We start from the raw sequence: 13,368 nt of genomic DNA on the forward strand, positions 1-13,368 counted from the left end.
AATTCCTCTGGGTGTTCATGAAAATACGGTTTTGGGCAAAGGTTGGGAGATGGCCTTGCCCCTGGGATACACAGGACACTCCTTGTCCCCTAGAAGGAACCTGGAGACAGTGAAGGGGACAGGGGCTCAGTGCTTTCCCATTAATGGCCCCACAGTCTGAAGAAAGACCTTCAAGATTGCTTTGGTCCTAGGCAGGCAGTCCTGGAAGTGTGGCTTCTGTAGCCTGTAGGTCTAGAGTTCTGGGAACCTGCCAAGGGTCACCCCAGTCATCATTTAAGACCTAGCCCCAACATCTAAGGTTCATTTCTGCATGTGGACAGGCCTCAGGTGTGCTGGTCCTGGGAGATGGGATGACACTGAAGAGAGACTAGCCAGTTCGAGCATGGCAAACATGGCTATGGCAGGCCTTACTCTTATCCCATTCCCTCTGTCTTGCTAAAACAGAGTACATTCCTAAAGCTAGCCCCCAAGGTCTGTACCCTTAGTTGGTCATTTACTCATCCTGAGGCTGACCACCAAGGTCCAGCTACCAAAGTATTGAAATCCAGCAATCAGGAGCCCCCTTTGAGGGCTGAAGAGATAGCTCAGCAGTGAAGAGCACTGGCTTTCTTCCAGAGGATCAGGGTTCTCTCCTAGAACCCACACAGCAGCTCACAACTATCTAACTACAGTTCCAAGGAATCTGACAATTTTAAACCAATGCACATAAAATAATGTTAAGTAATTTATTTTTAAAAAAGAAGAAAAAAGGCCGGGCGTTGGTGGCGCACACCTTTAATCCCAGCACTGGGGAGGCAGAGGCAGGCGGATCTCTGTGAGTTCGAGGCCAGCCTGGTCTCCAGAGCGAGTGCCAGGATAGGCTCCAAAGCTACTCAGAGAAACCCTGTCTTGAAAAAGAAGAAGAAGAAGAAGAAGAAGAAGAAGAAGAAGAAGAAGAAGAAGACCCCTTTGACTTACCTAATTAACATGCCCAATTAAAATTAAACACATCCTAACACAGGATTTCCCATTCACAGTTACAAACCACCATTTCTCTACAGGCTACATCTGTCTCCTCTCTATCCTTTGTCCCCACCTCCACCCCAAAACAAATACCCCTCCCATCTCTCTTGTTCCCTTCCCCTCCTTCTTGTTCCCTGTCTCCTGTCTTTGTCTCTTATTCCCTGCCTTTGTCCCTCTGGGGCAAATAAATCTCCTTTGTGCTGAGAACTTGGTCTTGGGTGTCCTGAACCGATACCAATCCCTTTCAGACATAGGCTGATTCTGCCTTTTAATGTCAGAAAAACAAGAAGTCCTCTGACCCAAAGGCTAAGGACAGAGGCTGTGCTGCAGGTTTCTATGTCAACTTGACACAAAGAGTCATCTACGAAGAGAGAACCTCAACTGAGAGAATAACCCCGTAAGATCAAGCTGTAGGCAAGCCTGTAGGGCATTTTTAAAAAGTAATGATTGATGTCTGACAGTGGTGATGCAGCCTTTAATCCCAGCACTCAGGAGGCAGAGGCAGGTGGATCTCTGATTTCAGGACTAGCCTGGTCTACAAAGCAAGTTCCAGAATGGCCAGAGCTACACAGAGAAACCCTGCCTGGAAAATAAATAAATAAATAAATGAACAAGATGATGATTATTGTGAGAGGGACCAACTCACTGTCGGCAGTGTCACCCCTGGACAAGTGGTCCTGGGTCTAAAACAGCAAAATGAGCAAGCCATGAGGAGCAAGCCAGTAAGTAGTACCCCTCCATGGCCTCAGCATCAGCTCCTGCCTCCAGGTTCCCACCCAGCTTGAGTTCTTGCCTTGGCTTCACTTAATAGACTGACTGATTCAGTATATGTGAACCAAATAAACAACTTTCCCCCAAGTTGCTTTGGTCATGATATTTCATCACAGCCATAGAAACCTTAACTAAGACAGAGGCCAGTCTGTGAGGACCCAAAATTCCTGAGGGAGATCCTGAGTCATCCCCCACCTCTATCATCATGGGTGAAGTCCCCACACTAGCAAACAAGATGGAGGCACCTCTCAGAGGGTTGCCTGGGTGCACTGGGGCTCTCTGCAGTGCTGACTCAACCCCGTGCCTCAATTTCAGAAGGAGCAGAAATGACTAGCAGATAGCTGTGTCACCAAAGCCCACCAGCGCAGGTGACTGTTCACAAAAGCTAGGAAACCTGAAACACACCACACAGTCTTACAGGCATCTCAACCTGTAAGACTTGTTGTGTGACTTGAAGGCTTCAGCAGAACAAGGATCCCAGGTTGGAAAGTGACTCAATTGGTTTAAACCTCTTCCAAGCATCTTGACTTATCTCAACAGTCTCAACTCTTTGCAGCTTGGCTAGGCGGAGAAGAACTCTTGCTTTTATTGCCTACTCTGGCAGGAAGGGGCCTAGTAAATCTGATCAGTTTCAGGGACTTCCTGAAGCTATTTTAAGTTGTCTACCTTGCTGGTTAAGGAGCTTCCTACAGGATAGAACATTTCAATCTAGGAGGAAACTGTCACACAGCATACCAGGTTATTTCTTTTTTAAAAAAGAGTTTATTTGGGGACTAGAAAGATGGCTCAGCGGTGAAGAGCACTGGCTGCTTTTCCAGAGGTCCTGAGTCTGATTCCCAGCAACCACATAGTGGCTCACAACCATCTATAGCGGGATCTGATGTTGTCTTTTGGCACAAAGGTGTACATGTAGTTAGAGCACTCATACATTAAATAAGTACATTTAAAAAAAGATTTTTCTTTATGTGTATGAAATTTTTACATGTATACATGTATGTACACCACATGCATACCTGTTGGATTCCCCAGAAATGGGGTTATGGATGGTTGTAAGCCACCATGTGGGAAATGGGAATAGAATTCAGGTCCTCTGCAGGTACAGCAGTGCTCTTAACTACTGGGTCATTTGTCCAGCCTCCATAAAATTATTTCTTTTCATTGACAGGCAATGCACCCAGACTAATTCATCTCCTAAGCTTTAAAAGAACTCCATCCTATGCCTCCAGAGACTCTCCTACTCTGGTCCCTATCATTTTCTCCTTGGCCTGGCCTCCTGCCTCCTTTGCTGCATTGTCTCTGACCTGTAGCTGCAGGGACATAGATGTCCCTGTAGAGAACCAGAAGCCCAACTGGAGCAGACTTAAGCCTGAATCTCACAATCTCTACAGAACAGGCAATGCCTCCTCCCAAGCAAACAGAGTCAAGGGACTCCAGGCTCCAAGTGCAGAGTCCAAAGGCTCACTTTGACTCCAGGACACTTTACATGCTTGTTGTGTGACTTGAAGGCTTCAGCAGAACAAGGATCCTAGCAAATCCAGCTTGACATAAATTAATGAGTTTACTGGGGTTGCCTTCAGAAGTGAGTGACTTGTGAGTAGGTGGACCTCCAAGGAGGCCTATCTTGAATCAGCCTAGGACCACAAGACCATGGGCAGCCTCTGAGGGAAGGAGTGGTAGCTTGAGTCTCAGGTGAGGGCCTAGTGACTCTCCACTGTCCTTTCACAGGGAATGTTAGCAGCCTCATCACCATAGACCTACTAAGTATACTTTCTGCTTATTTCATTTCTGAGACTGGGCCAAAGTCTCCTATGGACCACAAGAGTACCACTGCTTCATAAAGATGAGAGTCACCAAGGTTGGAAGAAGCAACCATTCTACAGTACCTATGCTAGCCATCTCCATAATGATTGTCAGAACTGTCTTCCCCAAGCCTACCATTGTTCTACAACCCTCCACTCACCTGCTCTATGGCCAGAAGGAGTGGGTTTCTAAGACCCCAGGGTTTGGGGCTCACAGGGCTTATAATACTACAGAATCTTCTGATTTGATCCACAATGATTTGTAGCCCTCTACCCCAGACATAGAGCTGGTACCTCAGGATCTTTCTGCACCCTAGTCATTCTTGAGGTTCTCATACTTCTTTGAAAAAGCTTCATTTTTTTTTGCTATTTTTCTTTCTAGTTGGCTTCTTAAGTTTTGGTAGGACACATTCTGGTGGCTTCATGAGAATGGATGCTCTTATGATGTCTTTGTCCCATTCTCCATATGAACATTAGTTAGTTGGCTAGATATAGAATTCTGACATGAAGGCATTTCATGTGATCTTCCAGCTCCTAGGTTGCTTTTGAGAAATTCAAGGCATACATAAATTAAGAAAGCTGGACTTGGTGGTGCACACTTACAATATAAGCACTTTGGAGACAAAATAAGAAGATTTTTGAAAGTTCAAAGTCAGCCTGATCTACATAGCAGGTACTAGACTATAGAGACCCTGTCTCAAAAAAAAGTGTCCAGAAAAACCTGTGTAAAATTTATACAGGTCACATGGATGGCAATAATCAGGACATCAGCACCTCTAATAAGTTGTATACATACGATGATGGAGACGAGAAGACTCTAACACATCAGAGTGATGCTTACCTGCCAAAAGCCATTTTGCAAATGCCATACTTAAGGGTAGAGATCAAAGGGTCTAACCTGTGAAGTCATGGAGATGGCTAATAGGAATGATATTCCTCCATGGGCAGCCTTGGCAGTTGGCTTACTACCCGTAGTGGAACCCTGGTCTTTTGGGGAACTATGGCATGAGTGCAGTGAGGGTTTAGGGGGAGCCTACAGAGCCATACCCCACCTAGTCAAAATATTAAAACACAACCGACCTAGCATGGTTTGGGACAATGGAGACTTCTCTCCATCCTTGAGAACCTAAAGATACAGGGACATTAGGTCCCTTTACATCTCTAATCACCAATCTTGCTGAGGTGATATGTTACTTATGATTTATTAAAGCTTGCCTGAGGATTCAGAAAGCAAAGTTAGCCTCAAGCTATAGAGATCAGGCAGTAGTGGTACCTTTAATCCCAAGACTCGGGATTAAGAGGTAGACAGATCTCTGTTAGTTCAAAGCCACCATTGCCTACATAAGAGTGAAGAGTAACAGAGCTGATGCCTTTGATCCCAGCATCTGTGATCACACATCTTTAATCCCAGGATTCATGAGAGGTATTTAAAACAGGAACAGGGTCATATCAGGCATTCATTCTCCAGCCACATGGAGGATAGGAAGTCATTGAAGTCTCAGGATTCTCTAACCATGCTGAGGAAAGGCTATAGTCTGAGGTTTGGTGGAGCCAGGATTACCTTTCATTCTGAGGTAGAGTAAGGGCTAGTGACCAGCTGCTTTGCTTTTCTGATCTTCAGCTTAAAGTTTGAACACCAATATCTGTCTCTGGGTCATTTATTTTTTATGTTACATTCTGCCCCTGCTAGAAAAGACCATATTGGAGAGTGACAGAGAATGCTGCCCAACAGCCGGACCATGACCTCCAGGCTGATGTTGCCATGTTGCTCAGGTTGACATGGCTCCAAGGCATCCTCCAAGCTCTGGTGTGTGCTTGGCCCATCTGGCATACTGCTCTCAAAGCATGACACTGCAAGCAGCTGATATATAGAGCCCTGCCCAGAACGAGGCTTCACTCTCCTGTCCCAGCTGCATAGACAATCTTCTGAGTGTCATTTCCACTGGCTTCCTCAATGAGCAATGCTGCTGAGCCAGTTGAACAAGAGGCCTCAGTGAAACACACACACTAAGAGGGTGGTGGCCTCAGGTGACAGATCTATGCCTAACACTCACCAGCTATGAGAGCTGCTAACTCAGAGACCTTGAGGTCCTGTCCTTAACAATTCCAGAGCTAATGGTCAGAAGTGTTGCTGGGCATCCCGTCTCCAGCAGAGTCCACCTTCTATGGTGACAGAGAAGATTGGCATTTGGTGACCTGCTCACACTATGGAGGCAGCACAGTCCACACTAAGTGACATGCTCTGACCATTTGCAGAGTGGCAGAGATGTCCAGCTTTGAGCATGACCTGGCACAGGAAAAGACTCACAGCCTGCCAGGCTTCTGTATGAGTGGCATATGGACACATGAATGCAGCAGGAATGGGTTTGTGTCTAGCTCCAGATGGAGAATCACAGCCCAAACTCAGGGCCCACATGAGCAATGAAACCTCATACACTGTGATGGTCTGAATGTATCTCCAAATTGATGTTGCAAGAAAGTCATTAAAAATTAGGAAAGATCCTGAGGGTGAGGTCCCAGTCTGCCAGGGTCAGTGCTCTTATAAAAAAGAGATACCAGAGGATTGGAGAGATGGCTCAGCCTGTGAGCTCTTTCAGCTTTCCACCTATAGGAGGAGGTCATTTTGTCCCATCTCCCATTCTCTTTGGTCTTTGTAAGTATATAGTTTAAATGCAAACTGGACAACTTATGGGATATAAGTTCAAGGCTAGTTGGACTACAGAGACCCTGTCTCTAAAATGAAAAACAAGGTTGATGGGTAGAACAGTGCTTGCTGCCTAGCCTGAGGTCCTGAGTTTCAATACCCTGAATCTACATGATGGAAGAGAACCAGCTCCCAAAAGTTGTTCTCTGTCCTCTGCCTGTGCACACACACACACACACACACACACACACACACACACACACACACACACACAGAGTGTACAAGCCTCTGTGTGTGTGAATGAATGAATGAGTTTAATTAAAAAAAAACCACTACAAATGGCCAGGCAGTGGTAGCTTACACCTTTAAACCCAGCACTTGGGAGGCAGAGGCAGGTGGATCTCTGTGAGTTCGAGGGCAGCCTGGTATACAGAGCGAATTCTAGGATAAGGCTCCAAAGCTACACAGAGAAACTCTGTCTCAGAAAAACAAAAGCAAACAAAAATTCTACAAACAATTTACTGTTATTTCAGTGGTGCTTCCAGGGTGTCGAGGTCAACACTTGCATGCAGTCCGGCCTCCCAGAAAGGAGGTGAAGCTTGATAAGCAGAGCGTGCCCTCAGCCTCCTGCATCTCCACTTGGATCCACATTTTAATTGGTTTAGGCCCTGGGGTGTCTTCCTCTATGATAAGAAGAGCCAGCTCTCCCCAGCTGCAGAATCCCACTATAAGCTTTGGTACCCTGGTCCTGCAGGAAGAACATCTTAATTCCTTGATCGCTGTGATAAAACCATGACCAAGGCAACTCTTTTTAAAAAAAAGTGTTTAGCCCAGTATTTGGCGCACACCTTTAATCCCAGCACTTGGGAGGCAGAGGCAGGCGGATCTCTGTGAGTTTGAGGCCAGCCTGGTCTACAGAGCAAGTGCCAGGATAGGCTCCAAAGCTACACAGAGAAACCCTGTCTCTAAACCACCCCCCAAAAAAAGTGTTTAATTGGATTCTTTAGTTTGTTTCAGAGGGTTAGCGTCCATGATGGCCAAGTGACAACTGAGAGCTCACATCTTTATCTGCAACCAGGATGCAGAGAGGGCACTGGGAATGGTCTTTGAAACCCCCAAGGCACTTCAGGTACACACCTCATCCAACAAGGCCACACCTCTTCATCTTTCCCAAATAGTTCCACTAACTGGGTATCAATTTTCAAACACATGAGCCTCTGGTGCCATTCTCATTCCCCAGCACAGTGAGAGGAAAACTGAAGATCAAGCCAGCTGGCCAACTTTGACTTCTACTTTGAGAACAGGCTGAAGGAAAGAGCCAGGGGGACGCTGTGAAAAAGACAGCCAGAGCTGGTCACCAGGTCTGGGGTAGGAGAATAGACTGTGGAAAGAAACTCTCTGGAGATAAGATAGGGTACAAGTCCTCTTTCCTGAGATTAGCTAGTCAGAAGGACATCACACAGGCACCTTCTATGGCACATGCAAGAGCTGAGAAGTTTCCTGTCTCACTTGACTAGGGGAGAGTGTCCACAGCCAGTTGCACATTGGGGCTTGAGTCTTGGAGGTACAGGGAGGTCTAAGGGGCATCCCAACTACAATCTGAGAACCTTGTCTCCTTGTCTCCTACCATGCTGGTCCTGCTAACAGCCCTTCAGCCATCCCTATGGATCCTCACCAACAGGAGCATGCCACCCTGTTCTACACCCATCACAAGTTCCCAAGTTGTGGCAAAGTAGTCCACGTTTCCAAACAGCTGAGGCTAGAGCTTACATGAGATTAGAGGGGCAGTTGTTGGAGGACCAAAGACCAGAATTTTGTGTTCTCAGAATTTTTCCAGGGTCCTAACCAAAAGACTCCTGTTTCTCAGCCTGGTAGCTCTAGAGGTGTCCAGGTTCCCTGAGGTTTTTTGATCAAATTGAGAAGCTGTCCCCAAGGGGGAGATGTAACCCCTGTGCCCACAGATGAGCTCATAGACGAAGCCCACAGAATGGGGTCTGTAGGTGGGGCTATAGACAAAGCCATAAGAACTGAAGCTTTGTTGTATAAACAGTTGACTTTTCTTTGGCAGATAGACGACATTAGTATGGCCCTGTTCTCTCTGATTATTTCCCAGCCTGTTCTCACAGTGACACAACCTAGGATTTCAAACATCCTGGCCAAGACTTGAGAGATAGAGACAGAAACAGAGAGAATGCTTGGGTCATCCTCATGCCACAGTTGAAAAGTGATCCCAGTTGTGGCACTGATGCTAAGTCCAGGAATCTGCCCCCACAGCTCAGGGACAGCAGAGACAATAGTTTCTACATTCCATACAGGGCACTGTCCAAACAGAAAGACTGGCTCTATGCTCAGTGAGTGTTTGCACATCAGCCCTGTGCTGGGAGCTGCTATAGTCTGGAATGTACAGTTCTGCCCCCACAGAGTCAGGTGGAGCCAGCCTCAGATGCACCCGAAGGGCCTGGCTGTGCAAACACAGCAGACACCCACAAGAAGTGCAGAAGATGGCCCCTATTATTTTTGTTCAGACTGATGAGTCTGTCCATTTCAGCTGCTGTAACAAAATGCCTCAGACTATACAATCTACATACAACTCGAGTCTGCTTCCTACTATTCTAGAGACTGAGACAGCTGAGTTTAGGATGCTGGCAGATTTGGTGTCTGGCAAGAGCTACTCTCTGCTTCCAACATGCCACCTTCTTGCTGTGCTCATGTGGTGAAAGCTGAAGGGTAAAAGGCAAACGATGGCTGGCTCCCCTGAATACTTTAGTGGAGTGGCTAAATTGTATTGATAGGGAGAGATCCCTCCTGACTCAGTCATATCCCACAATCCCCATCTCTTCCTTTATTTTTATTGTATGTGGATGGATGCATGTATGTGCAACATGTGTGTGCATTGCCCATGGAGACCAAAAGTAGACATTGGATCCCTGGGACTGAAGTCATAGATGGTTGTGAGCTTCCATGTGGGTGTGAGAACTGTCCCAGGTCCTCTGAAAGAGCAGCCAGTTCTCTTAACTGCCGATCTATCTCTCCAGCTCCAGGTCCCCCTTGTTTTGTTTGTTTGTTTGTTTTGTTTTTCGAGACAGGGTTCTCTGTAGCTTTTGGAGGCTGTCCTGGAACTCACTCTGTAGACTTGGCTGGCTTTGAACCCAACAGAGATCCAACTTCCTCTGCCTACCAAGTGCTGGGATTAAAGGTGTGTGCCACCACTGCCTGGCTGCTCCAGGTCCTCTTAATACTATCAAATCAAGTTGTATTGATTTGATCCCAACATGGATAAGAATAACAGTATAGTGTAAGGGAAAAAATAAAAAAGATACATATTGGCAGGTGCTACACGACCCAAGTTCTATAATAGCCAATGTAGATGAATGGACTAAGCAGTGGGTGTAGTGGCTGAATGGCACCGCCTCCGAAGACACTCCCTGATTCTGTGAATGTGATCTATTTGGAGAAAGGTGTTTGCAGATGTAAGATCATCCTGGGTTTTGTTGGCCCTAAATGCAAAGACATATGTTCTTGCAAGACACAAAGAGAAAAGAAGACCACATGGGGGGTGGGGCCACAAGCCCAGGAATGTCGGCAGAGCCCCAGACTGTACCTGATGAAGACAGTTTCTGCTCTAAGTCTCTGGAAGGAGCATGCCCTGGGCAAGCACACATTGTGCGGAGCAGGTCCTGCTGCCGTCTAGACTTGGGGCATCTAGCCCCAACACTATGGAGACCTAAGTATCTATTTTAAGTCACCCAGTTTGTGGTCCTTGACTTCACCAGCCCTGGAGCAACCATATGCCTCTTCCTGGTCACATTTAATGAGTACTTACTATCCATCACATCGGGCTGGAGGGATAGCTCAGCCATTAAAGGCTAGGCTCACAACTATCCATCACATCACCATCTCAAGGTTCTGGGGGCGGTCAGAATAAGAGCTGGGTGGTATTAGTGGCCACACACATAGGAGGGCCAGCAAGACTGTGAAGCTCCATTACACAATCCCACTTCTAATAGGCTTCAAGTCTGCACTCCACCATCCCACTTTTAGCCTGGGGGCTCCAGAGCCTGTATAAGGGAAGAACCTACTGGGTTCTGTTTGCTATGGAGGGACTGTCCAGGATTTGTGGGGAGAGCAGATGCACCTTCCTAACTCTGCTGGGTTTAGGCACCTGTCAAGTCTTTCCCACCATACACCCCGAGCCAGGAGCATCTGAAACAACTCATGAGCCAGGCACCTACAAGCCCTGGTGAGTACATCTCTGTGTGTTACTCCCTGGCACATTCATGTCACTTGTCTGTGAGGCCTAGTGGGGCATAGATGGGCGGGAAGCAGGACAAGGATGAGACCCATAGACAATGAGGAAGTGTGTGCCCACTTCCTGCGTGTTCCACCTGCTCCTGCAGGCCCCAGGGACAACCTGGGTGACAAAGCTTGCAACAGTCGGTGAGTGCCCCAGGAATGTTGTGTGGCCAGGTAGCTCATGCTGGCTGACAATGGCATTCAGCCTCACGTGGACCTGGAGCTATTTCCCTACGTGTGTCTGTGTGTATGTCATCTCCCTAAGGCTCAATGGTTTCCTTCTTGGCTCCTATGGGAAAATTACATAGATCCATCTACTTGCTACTCCACTCTCCAAGGCTTTGAAGCCCCCCAACGGAACATCAGTGGATGATTCTGTCATGGGAGGATGTGTTCAATCAGGACAGAAAAGAGGAATTCACATGCACATCTAAAACAAAACAAAACAACAACAACAAAACAAAACAAAACAAGTCTTCTCAGACCAGTGAACTTATTTGGAGACCAGGGTAAAGCTGAGCACAGTTTCTTCAGTCTAACGCTCTCCCAACTGAGCTATTTCGGTTGTGCTGGGCACAGTTTCTTACAGGTGAGTCTGGCTCTCTCCCTCTTCCTTCCCCTACTTGCCTCCTTTCTTCTCCCCTTCTGTCTTCCTGTCTCTCTCATACATCAGTTTGGAATACGTGGCAGAGGCTATCTAGGTGCCATTGTCCTCAGATACACTTGGACTTGGTACCACAGCTAATGACCTCTAGGATGGCCGAGGCCCCCTTAAGGCCCTGCAGAAACAGCTCTCCTGGGGGGCAGGGGTGCTGAGGAAGCAGCAGGTGGAAGGCAGGGTTTAGACACCCATTGCAGAGTTATTCAAATCCACTCCTGATCCAGGAGACAGGTCCAGGACAAGGTGAAGTTTAGGCCTGAGAAACCCAAGCTTTGCCTTGTGTCTCCAGAGCCCAGGCAGATGACCTGGAATGAGTCACTACTGCCACCTTGTGCATGTCACAGGCCATCAGGTGACCACAGGAAGTCATCTGGTATATGATGGTGACTGGAGCTGACATGAACCCCTTGGCACTCACCTGACATGGGGAGATGACAAAGCCACCCATCATCCACCCTTGCCCAGCACCAGTAGGATAGCTATTGGCTATGCTCAAATGGGAAATCATTTTCTTCCCTCCAATGTTCCACAGGGAGGAAATACAACCATTAGGGATGAGGCCGAATTCTCCATTTAGCTGCTCCAGAGACTTTACAGGTGGAGGTAACCAGGTTCCTAGCTGCATCTAGGCAGGGGAACAGTGGTGGGGCAGGGGTGAGAGGATGGAGCTCTTTTTCACACTGAGCAGATATGGGAGGGGGTATTCAGAGCTAGCAGGAGACAGGCAGAGACGTGTGTTGATACCCCAAGGGTCCCTCCTCCCTAGGCCCATCTTGCCCTTTCCCATGAGTGTCCTCTAAGTTAGGCCTATTACTTCATGCTTACCTTTATCACATTCTACCTGAAAAGGTCCCTGATGGGAGAAGCTACCCTGCCTGTGTGGTGAGTGTATGCCAGAAGTGACTGCAGGAGTTCCCCAAGTCCAGTACAATTGTAACAGTTTTCTGATGCCATAAGTGCACATTGTATACCAGGAACCATAAGGACTACACAGGCTGGGACAGGTTGGTCTCTTTGCAGGTGACAGAACTGAAATTTAGAGAAAGCAGCTTGTTCCTGGTCAGTAGGGGCAGAGGTAGTCTTCAAGGTCAGGTCTTTCTGACACAGAGCCTGCTTCAGAGAATCCCTGCAAATCTGGGCCCTCACAACCTGTATCCCCCACCCCTGCCTCAAGGAAAAAGGAAATTTGTCCTTAGCGAGAATGCTGTGGTTCACACATCCTGTCATCTCCAGAACCCTGTGGCATATGAGTGGGGCTTCTTGGTTTGGTCCCTGGCAAAGCTGGGTACCCACAGGGGATTGTATGGCTGCAGTATGTCTCTAAGGGCCTCCTAAAGCCAGGAGATAAGCCCAGCCTGATACTGAGAGTGCCACAGCAGCCCCCACTTGCATATGGTGCCCTTTGGGGGCAACCAAGAAGTGCCTGCAGCCCAAAGCCCTCCCTGGCTGCTATCAACGAGGCTGGAGACCAGCAAATGTGGGTGGTGCTTGGCCAGCCACAACACCAACCCTGCCTTAGCCAAGTGAGAGCAAGGCCTGGCTCCTGTGGTCTTAGTGGGAGGCGTGGGGACAGCAGCAAGCCTGAGCCTCCTCACCCCCCAGGCACAGATGGTTCTCATTGCTCCTGCTCCTTCTTTCCTAGGAAAACAAACTAGCTCAGGGCCAACAGACCCGTTTTATCTCATGTTTGTTTTTGTTGCCCTTTTTCTTTGCCCAAAGCCACTGTACTGTGGGCTGAGTCTACAGGGTCTGTTTAGGGTGACCTTGGCATGGTGTCCATCTTCAGGCCTGGTGCCAGGGATGAAGAAAAACTGCCAAGGACATAGCCATTTTCTGCACCCTGACTCATCCCTGTACCATTGAGGGTCACAGCTACTTTTCCAAGAATATTGGGACTGGGCTGAGAGGGGAGCAGAGAGTTAGATGAATCTCAGTTGGGCTGGCTGTTCTGAGGCCTTTGGTGTGTCCAGTGGGTGCCCTGTGGCTGGTTGGCAGTTGGCTGGGGTGAAGGCTCCAGGGCTACTCAAGCATGGATGAAAAAAGATGACTGAGGGCTCCAGACCCTCAGGGTACTTGGAATTCAGAGGAAGATAGGCAGATGAAGGAGTACCAGGCTTCCAGGTGGGCCTCTGGTGTTCTACCAGTATGCTTTCCAAATGGTTGCATTCACAGGTACTGCCAACATGAAGTCTGGTGGT

The sequence above is a fragment of the Cricetulus griseus genome, chromosome 6 (genome assembly GCF_003668045.3).
Source record: "Cricetulus griseus strain 17A/GY chromosome 6, alternate assembly CriGri-PICRH-1.0, whole genome shotgun sequence".
Classification (NCBI taxonomy): Eukaryota; Metazoa; Chordata; class Mammalia; order Rodentia; family Cricetidae; genus Cricetulus; species Cricetulus griseus.